Source organism: Desmodus rotundus, chromosome 12 (genome assembly GCF_022682495.2).
Source record: "Desmodus rotundus isolate HL8 chromosome 12, HLdesRot8A.1, whole genome shotgun sequence".
In the NCBI taxonomy this organism is placed as follows: domain Eukaryota; kingdom Metazoa; phylum Chordata; class Mammalia; order Chiroptera; family Phyllostomidae; genus Desmodus; species Desmodus rotundus.
Genome location: NC_071398.1, coordinates 85,933,059 through 85,950,426, shown reverse-complemented (window position 1 = coordinate 85,950,426; position 17,368 = coordinate 85,933,059).

The window sequence follows — 17,368 nt, the reverse complement described above, 5'->3', positions numbered from 1 at the left end:
CACCTGAGCAGGGTTTCCAGGCAGGACGAGCCCAGAAACCTGGGGCAGCAGCGACAGTTTAATGGTCTAGGCTGGATTAAAAACACAGACCAACCAGCCAGCCAAATGCAGCCCCCCAGACCTACAGCATTATAGGAAGGCTGCAGAGATGTAGTCCCACTTCCCAGTCCCTTGCCACCCTCAGAGGAACTTACTGCTAATTTCTCTATCTACACAATCCAACGGCAGGCTTCTACCTGAGAAGGCTGTGTCCAGTCGGACCCAACAGCTCCAACGCCACCTAATAAAATGTATGGGTTGGGTTCAGTTAGAGTTCAGTCCCGTGATACAAAGATTCAAGAAAAGAAATCCAATGAAGCCTTATTTAATCAGAGACCCAGGAATCTGAATTTTTAAAGGCTCAGACAAGGCCAAGCTGAAGTTCACGTTGATGCTTTCTCCGATTCAGTCACACTATACACACTGTACATGTAAACTAGTAGAATTGGGCAAAGAATGTTTAAGTCTGGCCCCACCAGGCCGTAAGCGACTTAAGACCAGGAACCACCGGTGATTCCTCCTTGTGCCCAGTCCACGGAAGATGTCCCATGTTTGGAACATCTGGTTCCGTTACTTGAAATTCTCTGCATGTGAGGCGAGCTGGCTGCTTCAGTGGTCACGCCACTGATCACCAGGAGTGACCCAGATGCTCTCGCTGACTGGGAAGGCGGTCCCGTTCTCCCTTTAAGCAGAGCGGGAAAAAATAAGCTAGGAAGCGAGAAGTGGTAAGTGGGTATATTGCACGATGTTGACACGGTTGACACAAGTGTTTTGGTCCAGCTGGCAGGTGCCTCCCTGGGGTGAAGATGGGTGGATCAGAATGTGATGAGAACGTCACCGCCCATTAGGATCATCCACCTCCCTCTGCAAACCACACAACCTTCTGGCTTCCAAGGTACTTGCCTAGTGGGAAGAGAAGAGAGCTAACACAAGTATTCTCATTCATTCCGCAGTTACTAATAATGGAAAAATTAATAAACTGACATTCTGATTTATATCACAATCTCATGAAATTTTGCTAATGTGCGTCTATCCCCCTGAACTTAATGAATTCTGGTGAATCAACTTCTGGACCCAGCCAAGACTGGATCTAAGGCCTAATATAGGGATATAATGCCATGGAACTTCCTGCCTCTGCAGCCAGCCAGCCCTCTTAACCATCCTCAATACTATAGAACATCTCAGGAAGTACTTAGTTCTATCTCAGGAATACTCCAAAAGGAGTGAGAGAAATACTAGCTAGAATGGCACTTTCCCTATCCCACTGGATCGATAAATTGCACTGAAGTCAAATTCCTCAAAGAATAAAATGGTGCTTGCCCCAAAAAAAGTCCCTTTCCCTAACAACACCCAACAGAGATGAGCTTGAACCAACACAGAGACGGAGATGAGCTTGACCCAACACAGAGACTCAAGGTCATTTCACGAAATTAGTGCAGGTTGTCCCCTGCACAGGAGCACCATCGAAGAGGCCCCTTTCGTGTAATCGGCCTTAGATTTTATTTACTGGCCAACAGCCAGTAAAAAGAAATCCCAAAAGGCAAAAAACACAATTTGAAGACACAGAGCAAGCAGCAGAAGCAGACATTGCAGGGATACTGGAACTTTCCGATTGGGAATTTACAACAAGTGTAGTTAATACGAGGCGGGCTCCAGTGAATACAGTAGACGACATGCGAGAACAGACTGGCAATGTGCGCAGAGAGATGGAACCCCTAAGAACTAACCAAAAAGAAGTGCTGGAAATGAAAGAACAAAAACACACAGGAACAGACCTGATACACCCTTTGATGGGCTTTATCAGTAGACTGGACACAGCTAAGGAAAGAATCTCCGAGCTAGAAAATGTGTCAATGGAATTCTTAAAAACTGAAAAGCAATGAGAACAAAGATTGAAGAAAGCAGAACAGAATATCCAAGGACTGTGGGGTAACTACAAAAGGTACGTACATGTAATGGGAATAAAACAAGGAAAAGAAAGGAAGGAACAGAAGAAATATTTAAAACAATAATGACTGAGAATTTCCTCAAATTAATGTCAGACATTAAACCACAGATCTAGGTAAGAACAAAACTAAACTACACCTAGGGTCATCCTTTTTTAAAAAAGATTTTATTTATTTCTTTTTAGATAGAGGGGAAGGTGGAAGAGAGGAAGAGAAACATCTATGTGTGGTTGCCTCTCAGCCGCCCCCTACTGGGGACCTGGCCCGCAACCCAGGCATGTGCCCTGACTGGGAATTGAACTGGTGACCCTTTAGTGCACAGCCTGCGCTCAGTCCACTGAACCATATCAACCAGAGATTATCATTTTAAACTATGGGAAATCAAAGATAAAGGAAAAATTGTGAAAGAAGCCTAAAAGAAATAATACCTAAACAGGGACAAAAATAAGAATCACATTTGACTTCTCCTCAGAAAACATGGAAGCAAGAACAGAGTGAAATATTTAAAGTGTTAAGAAAATAAAACCGAAGAACCAAGATGGCGGCGTAGGTAGACACACTGCGCCTCCTCGCACAACCAGAACTGACAGAGAATCCAACAGCAAGGGGGACCAACACCAAGAAAATAGAAAATAACCATTCATCCAGACTGGTAGGAGGGGCGGAGACGGGCACCGGGGTGGAGAGGACTCGCGTGGCTGTGGCGGGACTGAGACTGGTGGAGTGTGGGACAAATGGCGCAGGCAGTCCGAGCATTAGCAGACCCTGCGGCCCCACATCTGCGCAGATAAACCGAGAGGGCCGGACTCAGAGTGGCGGAGAGTGGGGCAGGCAGAGCAGCGGGTAGCACCCCGCGGCACCAAATTCGCCCACAGATAAACCTGACGAACGGCGGGCAACGAAGCAGACTGTGCAACCCAGGGCTCCAGCTCCGGGAAATAAAGCCTCAAACCTCTGATTGAAAGCGCCCCTGGGGCGGCAGCAGGAGAGACTCCAAGCATCACAGAAGAGGTTGTTGGAGAGACCCACAGGGGCCTAGAGTGTGCACAGGCCCACTTACTCGGGAACCAGCACCAGAGTGGCCCAGTTTGATTGTGGGTAGCGGAGTGAAGGATTGAAATCCGGAGGAGAGTGAGGAGGGCACCATTGCTCCCACTCGGCCCCTCCCCCACATACAGCGTCACAGCTCAGCGACCAGCGTTACCCCGCCCTGGTGAACACCTAAGGCTCCGCCCCTTAAAGTAACAGACGCGCCAAGACAAAAAAAAAAAAATGGCCCAAATGACAGAACACTTCAAAGCTCCAGAAAAAATACAACTAAGCGAGGAAGAGATAGCCAACCTATCGGATGCACAGTTCAAAGCACTGGTTATCAATATGCTCACAGACTTGGTTGAATCTATTTGAAAAACAGATGAAAAAATGAAGCCTATGCTAAGAGAAACAAAGGAAAATGTACAGGGAACCAATAGTGATGCGAAGGAAACTGGGACTCAAATCAATGGTGTGGACCAGAAGGAAGAAACAAACATCCAAACAGAAAAGAATGAAGAAACAAGAACTTGGAAAAATGAGGAGAGGCTTAGGAACCTCCCGGATGCCTTGAAACGTTCCCACATCCGAATTATAGGGGTGCCAGAAGGAGAAGAGGAAGAACAAAAAATTGAAAACTTATTTGAACAAATAATGAAGGAGAACTTCCCTAATCTGGCAAAGGAAATAGACTTCCGGGAAGTCCAGGAAGCTCAGAGAGTCCCAAAGAAGCTGGACCCAAGGAGGAACACACCAAGGCACATCATAATTACATTACCCAAGATTAAACGCAAGGACCTACATCCAAGATTACTGTATCCAGCAAACCTATCACTTAGAATGGAAGGGAAGATAAAGTGCTTCTCAGATAAGGTCAAGTTAAAGAAGTTCATCATCACCAAGCCCTTATTATATGAAATGTTAAAGGGAGTTACCTAAGAAAAAGAAGATCAAAAATTGGAACAGTAAAAATGACAGCAAACTCACAGTTATTAACGGCCACACATAAAACAAAAACGAGAGCAAACTAGGCAAACAACTAGAACATGAGGGTTGTCATTAAGGGAGTGGGAGGGGGAGAGAGGGGGAAAGGTACAGAGAATAAGTAGCATAGATGATAGGTGGAAAATAGACAGGGGGAGGGTAAAAATAGTGTAGGAAATGTAGAAGCCAAAGAACTTATAAGTATGACCTATGGACATGAACTATAGGGGGGGAATGTGGGAGGGAGGGGGGTGGGCAGGATGGAGTGGAGTGGGGGGGGAAATGGGACAACTGTAATAGCATAATCAATAAATATATTAAAAAAAAAAAAAAAAAGAAAATAAAACCACCAAACTAGAATTTTGTATCCTGAGAAATTAGCATCCAAGGAGAAAAAAAAAAGACCATTTCAGACAAACAAAAATTGAGGGACTTTGTTGCCAATCTTATAAGCAATGTTAAAAGAAGTTATTCAGAGAGGAAGAAAACAATATAGTTCAGATAATCAGATACACATAGACTAACAAAGAGTATCAAAGAAGGAATAAGTTAAGGAAATATTAAAACTTTATTTCCTTATTGATCTAAAGGCAAGACTTTGTTCAAAATAACATTAAAATGTATGTGATTATGTATCCTTGTGGATATATTACATATTATGATTATATATAAGTGAAATAAATGATAGTAATGATGAAAGGGACAAAAAGGAGGAATTATGATTATTATTATAACATGCTCACACCACCTGTGAAGTGCTACAGTGTTATCTGAAAGTGGACTTGAGTTAACTATAAATGTATATTGCAAACTCTAGGGCAACCAATACAAAAGTTTAGAAAAAGTATAACCAATATGCTAAGAAAGGAGAGAAAATTGAATTATATAAAATGCTGAATAAAAACCACAAAAGGCAAAAAAAGAGTGAAAGACAAAAATAGGAACAAAGGACAGGAGCAACACATAAAAAACAGTCATAAGTATGGTTGATATCAATAATCACTTTGAACATCAATGGCCTGAATGTACTAATTAAAAAACAGAGATTGTCAGAGTCGAATAAAAAAACAAGAACTAACTATATGTCGTCTACGAGAAACCCACTTTAAACATAAACACATACAGATTAAAACTAAGTAAATGGGGAAAATATACCAAGCTAACACTAATTAAGAGAAAGAAAGAGAAGTTGTGTTAATATCAGACAAGGCAAACTTCAGAGCAAGGAAAATTATCGAGGAAAGAGGCATTACATCGTGACAAATTGGTCAGTTCTCTAAGAAGACATAACAGTCCTGGATGTTCATGTGCCTAACAACAGAGCCTTATTAAACTATATGAGGCAAAAAACCCCAAAAACTAACAGTATGGCAAAAAGAATAGATGAGTCCACTAACATGTTTGGAGAATTCAAAACCCCCTCTATCAGAATGGACAGCTCCAGCAGGGGAAAATCAGCAAGGACGCTGCTGAACTTAACACCACCATCCACCAACCGGATATAATGAACATGCAGACTAGCTCATCCAACAACAGCAGAATATACAGTTTTCTCCAGCTCTCATGGAATACTCACCAAGACATACCATATTCTGGGCAATACAACACACCTTAACAAACTTAAAAGAATAGCAATCATAGGATGTCTGCTTTTAAACCACAACAGAATTAAACTAGAAATCAGTAACAGAAAGATACCTGGAAAACCACAAAAGACATGGATATTGAACAAACAAAAACACTTCTACATAACACGAGTTAAAGAAGAAATTTCAATATATTTTGAACTAAATGAAAATACAACTATTCAAAATTTGTGAAATGTACCATAAATGCTTAAATTTATAGTACTGAACGCATATATTAGAAAGGAAGAAAGAGCTAAAATCAGTCATCTAAGTTTCCATCTTAGGAAACTAGGAAAAGAAGAGCAAATTAAATCCACTGGAACGAATGGCCATCCACATGCAAAAATAAATAAATAAATAAGAAAGAAAAGAAGTCTAGATACAGACCTTACACCTTTCACAGAAATCAACTGAAAGTAGAGCACAGACTTAACTAAAAAGTAAAAAACTACAGAACTCCTAAGAGATAACGTAGGAGAAAAAGTTAGATAAATCTGGATATGGCGATGACTTTTTAGATAAAACCCCAAAAGCATGATCCATGAAGGGAGGAACTGATAAACTGAAATTCATTAAAATTTACCACCTCTGTTCTGCAAAAGACAATGTCAAGAGAATGAAAAGCCACGGACTGGGAGAAAACGTTTACAAAAGCACATATCTGGTAAGGAACTGTTGTTCTGAACATACAAAGAACTCTTAAAACGCAGCAATAAGAAAATAACCCAATTAAAAAATAGGCTAAAGACCTTAACAGGCACCTTCTCAACAGGGAAATGCAGACAGCAAGGAAAAATATGAAAAGGTGCTCCACATCGTGTTTCTTCATGGAAATGTGTAATAAAACAACAGCGAGGTGCCCTGTACACCTGTCAGAATGCCCAAAGTCCAGAACACGGACACCACCAAATGCTGAGGAGGACGCGGAGCCACAGGAACTCTCCTCCCTGCTGGTGCAAATGCACAACGGGGCAGCCACTTGGGAAGACAGTTGGAGAATTTCTTACCAAAGCAAACACGCTTTTACCATACAATCCAGCGATCATGCTTAGTCTTTACCCAAATGAGTTAAAAACAGCTGTCCACACAAAACCCTTCACGTTGTATATTTACAGCCGCTTCATTCGTAATTGCCAAAACCCAGAAGTAATCACGATGTCCTCCAGGAGATGGTAAGCTGCGGTACGTCCCAGACAATGGGGATTTATTCAGCACTAAGAAGAAAGGAGCTGGCAAGCCATGGAGGCCCAGAGGAAGCTTACATGCATGTCACTACGTGAATGACGCCAATCGGAAGAGACTATATACTATGTGGTTCCAACTACATGACATTCTTAAAAAGGCAAAACTAGGGAAACGGTAAAGTGTTCCGTGGTTGCCAGGTGTCAGACAGGGCGGGGGGAGCAGGGCGGGGCGAGTAAGTAGAGCAGAGATTCTGTGGGCAGTGAAAATACTCTTTATACCATAATGATGGTTACGTGTCATAATACATTTGCCCAAACTCATAGAAGGTACACCACCAAGAGTGAACCATTATGCAAACTATCAACGTTGGGTGATTGTGACGTGTCAAAGCAAGTTCACCAATTGTAACAAATGTACCACACTGGGGGCGGACGTTGATGGGGGGGGGAGGATGCTGTGCATGTGTGGCGACAGGGGATTATGGGATATCTCTGCACCTCCCCCTCCATTTTGCTGTGAACCTGAAACAGCACTAAAAGCCTTAATTTAAAATTAAAAAAAAATATTTGCGCCCTGGCTGGTGTGGCTCAGTGACTTGAGTGCCAGGCAGCAAACTGAAAGGTCACCAACCCAACTCCCAGGCAGGGCCCGTGCCTGGGTTGCGACCAGGTCCCCGGTTGGGGGCGTGTGAGAGGCAGCTGATGGATGTTTCCCTCCCACACTGCTGTTTCCCTCCCTCCCTTTCTCCCTTCCTTCCCCTCTCTAAAAAAATAAATACGATCTTTAAAAAAATAATTCCTTTTCACATCTTCTTAAGGTCTGTGGTGTTTGTTCCCTCTTTCGCTCCTCCCAGCCGTCATTTCTCATGTTTTTCCTTTTATTTCTAATTCTTCACTGAGTTGTCATCCCTGAGTGTTCTAATCACGATTTATGTTGTTCTTTCATGTCTTACATCATTTTCTTAACGTCTCTCAGTTCATTGGGAAACAGTGCACTAGTTTTGATCTGTTTTGTGAGCACACCTTTCTAGAATGCTTTCACTGACTGTGAGGATATCGCTCCCTCCTAATTCTATTTTTCTTCTAATAACTGTGTGTGAAACTTGATGTGGATTCTTTTGTTGTGCATTTTAATGTGAAATTAGTTTTACTAAATTATGAGAAGGAAGCAGGTTAAATTTTAAAAGCTGTAACTTCACAGAGCTCCCTCTTCTGTTGTTTTTGTGAAGTGTTAAAAAAAAAAAAAAAGTACAACATCGTGTTTTCTGAGATTCCCTGGCTGCTCTCTACTTCCTTTGAACTGGACCTTTTTCTTGTGCCTACCCTGCTCAATTTTGATTCCATTCCCAGCAATTTCTCCTCAACGTAGCGCCCGGCGCTAGAAGGCAGTTCTGGCAGGTCAATTTTGAGAGTTCAAAAGGCCAGAGGCTTTAATCCCTCTTCTTGCAAGCTCTTTGCACTTACCAGGTGTCAGAGTGGGCAAAATGCCTTTCCCTTCAGTGGCTGTTCTCAAATTGGCCCACTGAGTTGCAGTGCGGCGGTGGGCTTTGGGGGCTCTGTTCACAGATTCGCTCAGAAGCTACACTGTTGCTTCTTTTTCTCTGCCGCACGAATGCCCGAATGCCCGTCTTGTGCGAGTCTTGTGGTTACTGGTATTTTGCCCCCTACTGCTCGAATCTAGGGACTCCTGCCATCTTGTCACCTAGGCTTGCTGTAAATGTCGTCTATGAATTCCCGAGTTTGCTGTCTACGTGGGTACTATGCTGCCGCCGCCACCAGTACCACCACCTTCCCGGGACCATCATCATCCTTTAACTCCAGCAAATTTTTCTACGTACTCTTTCTTGATTTCTTCCTCCCTTGGCCTGTTTGCAAAGAGTCCAGTATTATACACATGTGTGTGTATGTGAGTAAGTGTTAGGAGAGATGTGCAGAAAGGGGATCATGGGTGGGGATGCAAATTGGGGGCAGAACTGCAAAAACTTAAAAGACACAGGCCCTTCCTGCCTTAGGAGCTTATCACCTAAGAATCCACCGCACATCCGCTCAGTGAAGCAGGACCGCATGGCTTAGTGTCCCGTCCGTCACAGCTCTGATCGGCGCACCATGCCAACCGGGGCAAGTCAACTTCTTGGGACTTCAGTTCCTCCCCTGGTAAAACACAGAGCACATCACTCGGTCGGTCCGGCAGCAGAGGATGTGGAGAAGAAAGGGGATCGTGGGAGTGTACGTAATCTGAGCGCCCATGACCCTTGCCTGGGGGCAGGGGCCCTGTGTTCCTCGTCCCTCTCTGCCCCTCAAGGCCTCTGACTGTGCTTAACGCATACATTCTGACCACACATTCTTTTGCACCTTGAAAAAAGTACAAACAGCCCTATTATGTGATAATTAATTTTAAAAGCTCCTCAGCTTCATCAAAGATGACAAGTGTCGATATGCCCGTGTTTGGGGGCTAGAGAGGCTAACCCCAAAAAAGACCCTTCACATCGAAGAAATGGCCTTCACTCCAAAAGTCAGCCATCAGAAGACACGGAAGAGCTGAGTTTTTAAAATGCATTTTTTATTATTCAGCCTTCAGCAGAAATGTCACCTTTCTAAAGCAAGCTGTTATCATGCACTCCCCGTGCCAAACGGTCGCCTCTGAGGAGCAGGATTTTATCTCAATGTTTTTGAGTGATTTGTGTTTTTCTTTCAAGGAGCTCCATGCCTCAAGGCACCTGCAACACGAACAGCACAAGAAGGTAAGGTCACGTGAGGGGCAGCCTCTGACGACAGGAAACGGGGATCTTCGCAGAACAGGCCCAGGACCAGCATCCTGAGCCACCCTGCTCAGTAGCTCTGTCCTCTCCACGCCGTAGCTCGCTGTTTGCTGGTGGGCTCCTTGGTTGCAAACATATTCTCAAAGAAACTCCGTTTTGTGACAGGGCCCCCATTAGCAGGCTCAGCCACATGACAGGCCGAGAAGCAGCCAGCACAACAGCCGGCGACGCTTGCCAATAAGCCAGATGCTGCCACATATTGGCATCTGGGTCCTGGAATAGCAACCATGTTCTCAGTCTGGCTAGGGATTCTGACCCTCGCTACGGAAGGAGACAAAGGAAGGAAAGAAAGAGACCGGGCAAGGGGAGGGAGGGCAGACTGAGGAGAGTCTCCTGGTAATTTCCTACCATGGATTTAGAGCTCCCGCAACAAAGGACGCGCGTTGGAAAGCTGCTACCAGTGCTGCAATGGGCGGGAGAGGTAGAGATGGGGAGCAGGCGCAACCCAGCGAGCTGTTCTGGCACCTGGGGAGTGGGGGTGGGTGATTCAAAAGGAGACAGCTGCAGCAGGCAGCGACCGCTCTCCCTCCGCTCCCTCAAACCATGAGAGCCCACAGTGGAGAGGAGCCACTGGATACAGCTTCGATCTGCAGCAGAGGGATGGAGAGCGGCAACATCAGGATGGCTGTTTCGTTCTGCTCTCTGGGTGCCAAGATTTACCAGCGCCAGGGAGGCCAGCTAAGTGGCGGGGTGAGAGCCAGACCAGCAGTCTCACGGAAATCCTTTCAAATCGAGGGAGGGTGACCAGAGGTGTTTTGGTCCCAGGGAACAGGGTGCAGGCAAAACAAAGCCCTGTGCCTTGAAGGGCCTTTTGATACTAAGGTCAAAACAGCCCGAGGGAAGCTTCAGGCCCCGCTGGGAGGGCTGAACCAAAGTTACGGGCTAGAAGTAACAGGTGACAGAATGAAAAGCAAGCAGCAGTTCTTTCTTGAAATACCAAGTTCATCCAACACCCCTGTACCCACGTCACATTGGACAAGAGGTGCTCAAGGCTTTACACTTGAAAAAAAAGGGTAGAGGAGCAAGAGAATGAGAGACGACATGAAGAGCCCTGGACTCCGCAGTCAGACCCCTGGGGGAGTAGCCCCAAGGGCCATTTACCAAGAGAGGGTTGACGCTCTCAGGGGCAAATTGGCTTCTCTCTGCCCAGCAGACACTGGGTTACCCAGCCAGAAACACGTGGGTGTGCCCCTGGGCACAATCCATGGGGGTGTGTGGGGAGGTGTGGGTGTTAATAGGAACCTCTGCCTACTGTTAGAAGAAACTGTGCAAAGCTTGTCCTTATTGAGAGTGGTTTAAGCAATAATGCCATTTTTAAAAAAGAAGGACAGCACATTACTATTGAGGCTGAGAAGGCGGAGCAAAAATATAGACAGAGGAAGCAACTGCTAACCCTGAAATCCCACCCAGTGAAAACAAAACTACCCAAACAGTTGGCAAATGCTCGCAGTGAGGTCAAATACATACATTTGGTCAAAATATATTTCATTAATGATCTCATCTAATCACCTTGGGACCTTGTAAGCAAGAGTGAAAAGTAGGAAGGTAGCGAGTCGCCCACATTTCCCTCATCACCACCTCCCCCCACCCACACACACACACTTTAACCTTCAGGGATTATCTAGAACAATGCATCTTACTCCCCAGAAGCTTGGCGCCCATTTTCAAAAGGCAAAACCAAGTCTACCCAGAGTGCATGCCCAGCTGAGCCCCTTTTATAACAAGAACACTGAGCAAGCAGCTCTGCTACACATCAAGTCCAATGAGAGCATCCTCAGAGCCTTTATTTTACATGGAGATGGAGAGCAATGCAGGGACTCAACCCTAAATCCCCACTGTGGCTCTGCTTTAAGGAGCAAGAAAGCCCAACAACAGACAGCAAGTCATCCAGACAGTTATAGTTGTAATGTGATGTTTACTCTATCTGTGGGTTGACTCTAGTCGAGAGAATTACGACTGAAGTGGCCCAGTGTTTGGGGGAACGGAACCACGCCCCCATGTGCTCCTCCTTTTGCTTCTCCTCCAATTTTCTCTTCATCCAACTGGCTATTTCCTGTGCTTTTTCCCTTTCCCCGCATCCTCATTATCTTCTCCTGTCACTTTGACACTAGGACTCCTCGGGACAGCCTCCTGGGAAAAACGCTGAGTGCTGGGAAGTATCTTCAAACTCAAGCCAGCACAGGAAGGGTACTTCTGCTCTTACAAGGCGCAGCCCCAAAAGCTGACATTAAACTAAGCCAGTGGTTCTCACAGTTGATCAAACATCAGAATCGCCCGGGAGCCCTTATGAAAACATTGCTGTGCAGGCGCCGGAGTTCTGATTTGATAGATTACGGATAGGGTGCAAGAATTTGCATTTCCAACAAGTTCTCAAGTGCTGCTAACGTTAATGGTCTGAGGATCACTTTTCTTTTTTCTTTTCTTTTAACTTCCCTGAAACCTTTTTATTTGGGAATAATTTCGAACTTAAAGAAAAGTTGCAAGAAGAATAAAAATCACCGTATTCCCTTGACCCAGATGGGAACCACTTTTTCAGAACCACTGAGCTAAGCAAAATGTGTGTCAGAGGTCTGGTACACAGAGAACAATCAACTGGCAGGATGTAATGCCTTCTAAGACCAAGAGCAGGACACGGTCCACATCAAAAGCAAACTGACTATTTAAAAGCAAAAGGTGGGAAGAAGTGTCACAAAATGATGAAAAGAAAGTGAGCTGGGACCCAGGAGTTTTAAGTTAAGCTCTGAAGGGTAAATATCATTTTCAATCACCGAGGAGGCATATGAGCTTTCCTGCTTTGCCTCTCTGGGGCTTCCTCCGGGTGAGCGTGCAAACGAATCCCTAATCTCCTGGCACAATCTGGCTTCAAGAAAAAGAAAGAAGCAATTATTTGTTAGGGAAACTACTCTGCACACTTGAGAGACCTGGACCAGAGGATGATTCGGCACCCCACCCCTGTATTCTACCGCCTTAACTCCGCATTTATCTCTTGCCTAAATTTCCGTAATAACTCCTAACTTACCTCTCTGCCTCTATCGCTTTCTCTCCAATTTAGTCTCCATTCTCACCCTAAAATTATCTTTTGAACAGCAGGATGCAATAATGTCGGCTCTCTAAGAACCTTCTCTAGCTCCCTACCACCTAGAGAATGACGTCCAAATATCTCAGTGTGGCATTTAATCTGGCCCCAATTTACCTTTCAAATCCATGCACCTACAAACCAGCTGAAACGGAATACACACAGCTTTACATTTCCCCACCTCCATGCCTTTGTACACAACTGGTTTTTGTTCCCCTGGATACTTTCCTTCTCCCCAAACATAATCTTGGGGGGGGGGGGAGTCCTTATGTTTAAAAATACTATTCTAACTTCAAGGTTCTGCCCCAATACAGGAAGCCTTCCTGCAGTTCCTCAGATCTCGCCTTTGTAAGCTCACCAGGCCCTGTTCGGGACTTACAACAACATTCTGCCCTACTTATTATTTATGCTTTCTTTCCCTAGGTTTCATAAGGTCCTTGAAGGCAGGCACCATGTCTTTTGTTCAGCAACCAGAGAAGCACAGAAGTGGGAGGGGGGGCAGACAAAGAGAAGATGAAGAGAGGAAGAAGAAATGAGAAAGCAGTAGGAGATCATGGCGAGTGGGAAAGTTCAGTTTTAAAGTTTCCTTAGTCAGAAACTTTTGGCTGATCCTCCAAATAGCTAACATATTTTCTTTCCAGAACAATCCCAAGACACTGAACAATTTTTCTTCTGTTTTGCCACCATGGCACCTCCTTTCTTCTTGTTTTCTATCTACGTTGCTATTGAGTCAAGCACATCAGGGCGACATCACATGGCGGTCCTTAGTTTGGCACTGAGGCGGGCTCAAATCCCCTGACATCTGTGGAATCTCCTCTGATACTGGGGGTGGGAGGGTGGGTCAACGCCTGCCTAGTGGATTAGCTTTAGGAAGAATCTGATCAACATTCCTAGAAGAGCTACCTTTTTGATATTAATTTTTATTTAAGATTTACAAATGCAGAATGCCAGCAGCTCTAAGTACGGCCAAAAGCTGGTTCACTGGTCATTCTTCCTTACCACATTCCACCCAGAAAACCACAGCCGCTCTTCACAGACACTCCCGGCCTCCTCCTGAGAACAGCTATCGCCGGCCAGGAGGTGGAAAGAGAACCGACTCTGGGTAAGCTAGTCACGTAATCCTTTCCAAAGAGGCAGTACAGTGTCCTATCTTCTGGGATAGAAGAAACAAGTTTCAGTTTCCGCCTGACTCTTCCAGGAGGAAGAACAAGGAAGTGCACTATGGGAAAAGTCAAGAAACATATTTCACTCATATGTGGGATACAGACGTGAAAGAAACAAATGAACAGACAAGACAGACACACACAGACACAGACAACAGTGCGGTGGTCACCACAGCGGCGGGGCAGTGGTGGGAGACGGTAAAGGGTAGAGGAGGTCAACTACATGGTGACAGAAGAGACCCGGCTTGGGGTGGTGACCGCACATGTAAAGATGACATACTGCAGAACTGTGCAAGTATGTATAATACTTGAAGTCTGTATAATTTTACTAGCCACTCTCACTCCAGCACATTTAACAACCATTTTTGAAAAATATGGCTCAACAAAGAAGGCTGTCTCTTGCACCTGGGCCCACACGCCGGCCAGGTGCTCTGCTTCATCTCCCTCCGTCACCTCCCTCAACTGTCCTTGTTACATCTCCACAAATGTTCTCTGACTCGATTTCTCCCTGTAAGGACAGCCCTGAATCAAGAAAAGAAGTTGTGCGATAGGGACGAAGAAGGCTGAGCTATCCTACCTATGTATTACCACCATTGTTAACCTCCCCAAAGAAAGCTCGTGCCCTGGCTTCCTATGGGCTGCACTTGAGGGAGTGAGAGATGCCGAGTCACCCAAACCCATAGTACTCCGCTTCCCATTCCCCTACTGCTATTCTGTTTACAACTTTATTTCGAAATAGCTGACTTCACAGCTTTTGCCATTTAGTAACCCTTCCACAGAAGGACCTAACACCAAATCCTCAAAACGAGCTGAGCAGGCATCAAATACTCTAAAGTCCAAATTACCTAGACTGGTAGAGGTTAATGTTCTGCATTAAATATGAATACAAAGTATCAATTTTGTACTCTGATGATGCCTGCTCCAGAACTGAGTCAAATGCACATAAAACATGATGATGAGGGCAATAGGGTAGGAACACCATCACGGTTGCTGAGAAAGGTCTAAGAAGCGAGCAAATGTGGGTGTGTCCCAACCTCCTTTCACCTCCGTGTACTTCCATCTGGACCTTCAATTCTCCGTTTCCGGTGTAGAGCTGCCTGAGAAATAACCTTTCAATATTTCATTCTATTTATAATCTTTAGAGCCACATAACCGCTAAGGGCTGTGCTACTGAGCAGGGTATATGGCAGCAACCCAAGGATGTGCAATTGCTAGAAAAATAATTACAAGAAAATAGTGAAGTACCAATTTAAGAGTTTCATTAACCTTGTCTTTCTACGATGTTGGTTTATCAAATCAGCTCACTGCGAAAAAGAGAAAGTCCATCCTATGTCTGTGGAGCTTGAGCTCACCCTCCTCTTCATTCTGGAGGTGAGGAACAGGTCTGGAACATCCTTATTTGGTTCAGATTAAAGTCCAGGCAGTCACAGGGAAAGGACCAGGACGCCACTCTAAGTCTTTCCACTGTATCTCACAACCCTTAAAGGAAGAGCTCGCAATACCAGGCTTCGTTACCCAGAGCATTTAGATACACCAAAGGCTAAATCAACTGCTTCTGAGGAGGAAAATGATCCACCTCGTGCCTTGGCCTTTGCTACAAAGTAATCCCTGAGTGAGTCCAGTGAAGAAGCTGGCGGGGGCCCCTCGAAAGGCAAAGAGTCTTACAGTGCCACAGGCAGATTTCTTTGGGCTCATAAGTTGTGGGCAAGTGACTGCAAGCAGGGCACGCTATGGGCCACAGCATGAGTACGTGTGTGAATTTTATACTCAGCACTACAGGCATCACAAGAAAGCAGAACTCAACTTAGGTTCACAATTAATCTGGAACAGAACAGGGTAGGAAAAACTGGAGGGTCAAACACAACAGGACTTGGAGCTGTTTAAAATTGTTTACAAGGCAGGTTTACATATACCATCGAGAGTTCAGGTATAAGAAGTGGAAAACATCTGTCTCAAAAAGTATTAACTCATGTCATAGTTACAGCAGATCACTAAAATAATGGCCTCCTTTCTTACCCACCTGTGAAACAGAAACGGAGGATTTTCACATCGAATGATAGGTGGCAATGCACCAGGATATTACTGGTGCCCCGCCAGAAAAAGCTCTCTTAGAAAGGGCACAGTAAACTCACAGTCAATGACACTGGCAATTTCATATAAGAACATAAAACCAAGCGAGAGCATGGACTCGGGTGTTTGCACATCCATGTTCACAATGGCACCGTGCCCATCAGCCAAAGGGCGGACACACCTACACGTCCGTTGCCGGGCAAACGGCTGAACGAAGGAGGCCTGTGCACACAGGGGAATATTATTCAGCCTTAAACAGGGGTGGCATTTTGATAATGCGCTACATCATGGATGAACCTCGAAAACATTATGCTACGTGAAATAAGCCAGCCTCAGAAGAACAAACATCCTGAGAGTCTAGTACATGAGCCCTGGAAGAGTCAAATTCCCAAGAGACAGACAGTAGAATGGCAGTTACCAGGGGCTGGGAGAGTGGGGGCAGGTAGGGGAAGTTATTACTTAAATTGTACAAAGTTTCAGTTTGGGATGATTGAAAAGTTATGACATGCGCAGTGGGGATGGTTAAATAAGTGTGAACATACTTAATGCCACCGAATTGTATACCTAAAAGTGATTAAAATGATAAATTTTACGTTAGGCATGCTGTACCACAACAGAAAATTCAAATGAGAAATACTAGGTGGCAAGTTCTTTTGTGATTTTGACCCGTATGACATATGCTCAAAAAAAAACAAAAAAAGCAGAACCCGTGCAGCACTGGAAATGTTAGTCTCTCCAATATAGACCATATGAAAACAGACGGGGGCTCCTCGACCCAAAGCCATTCATCCTGTGTGTTTATCACCCACACAATTAATGGCCATCGTGAGTGTGAATAATGCGTTCACACTAAGCACGAGTTCCACCCAAACACACACACAGAGAAACTGAAGCAATGGAAATGTGTCAACACACTGACACAGCGACCATCTGCTGACACGACCGTCCCCCGAATCCCAGGGACCAAAACCACGTGGCAGGGCTGGGAGCGTCACCTTAGCCGTGGAGCCCTACTCCCATGTCACAGGGCACTTCTGGAAGGAAGCTCTGTGGCGGCCGGCTCCAAGGACCTGCAGACTTCCTACCAGCGCTGCTCAGGAAGTCGCTCTGGGTCTCACCTGCATGAGTTCCTGTTATGAGGCCAGGGGGCCGGCCAGTGGAAACCCAGCTCCAGGAGCTGATGTCATCTGGACTGAGCTATGATCCTGGTGACCTGCTCCCCATCCCGGTGTTGTTGCAGCCCTTCAGCTGGGGTTCAGGTTACAAGGGGACCATAAAGGAAAAAGGGGGCGTCGGATAAGAGAAAAAGGAAAAAATGCTTGCACATTTCCTCTGTTTCACTAAAGCATGTTCTGCTTCCATTTCATTTGATGGGATGACCTGACCGATGGCAGATGGCAGATGCTCTTGGAATGGGGGGGTGGGGG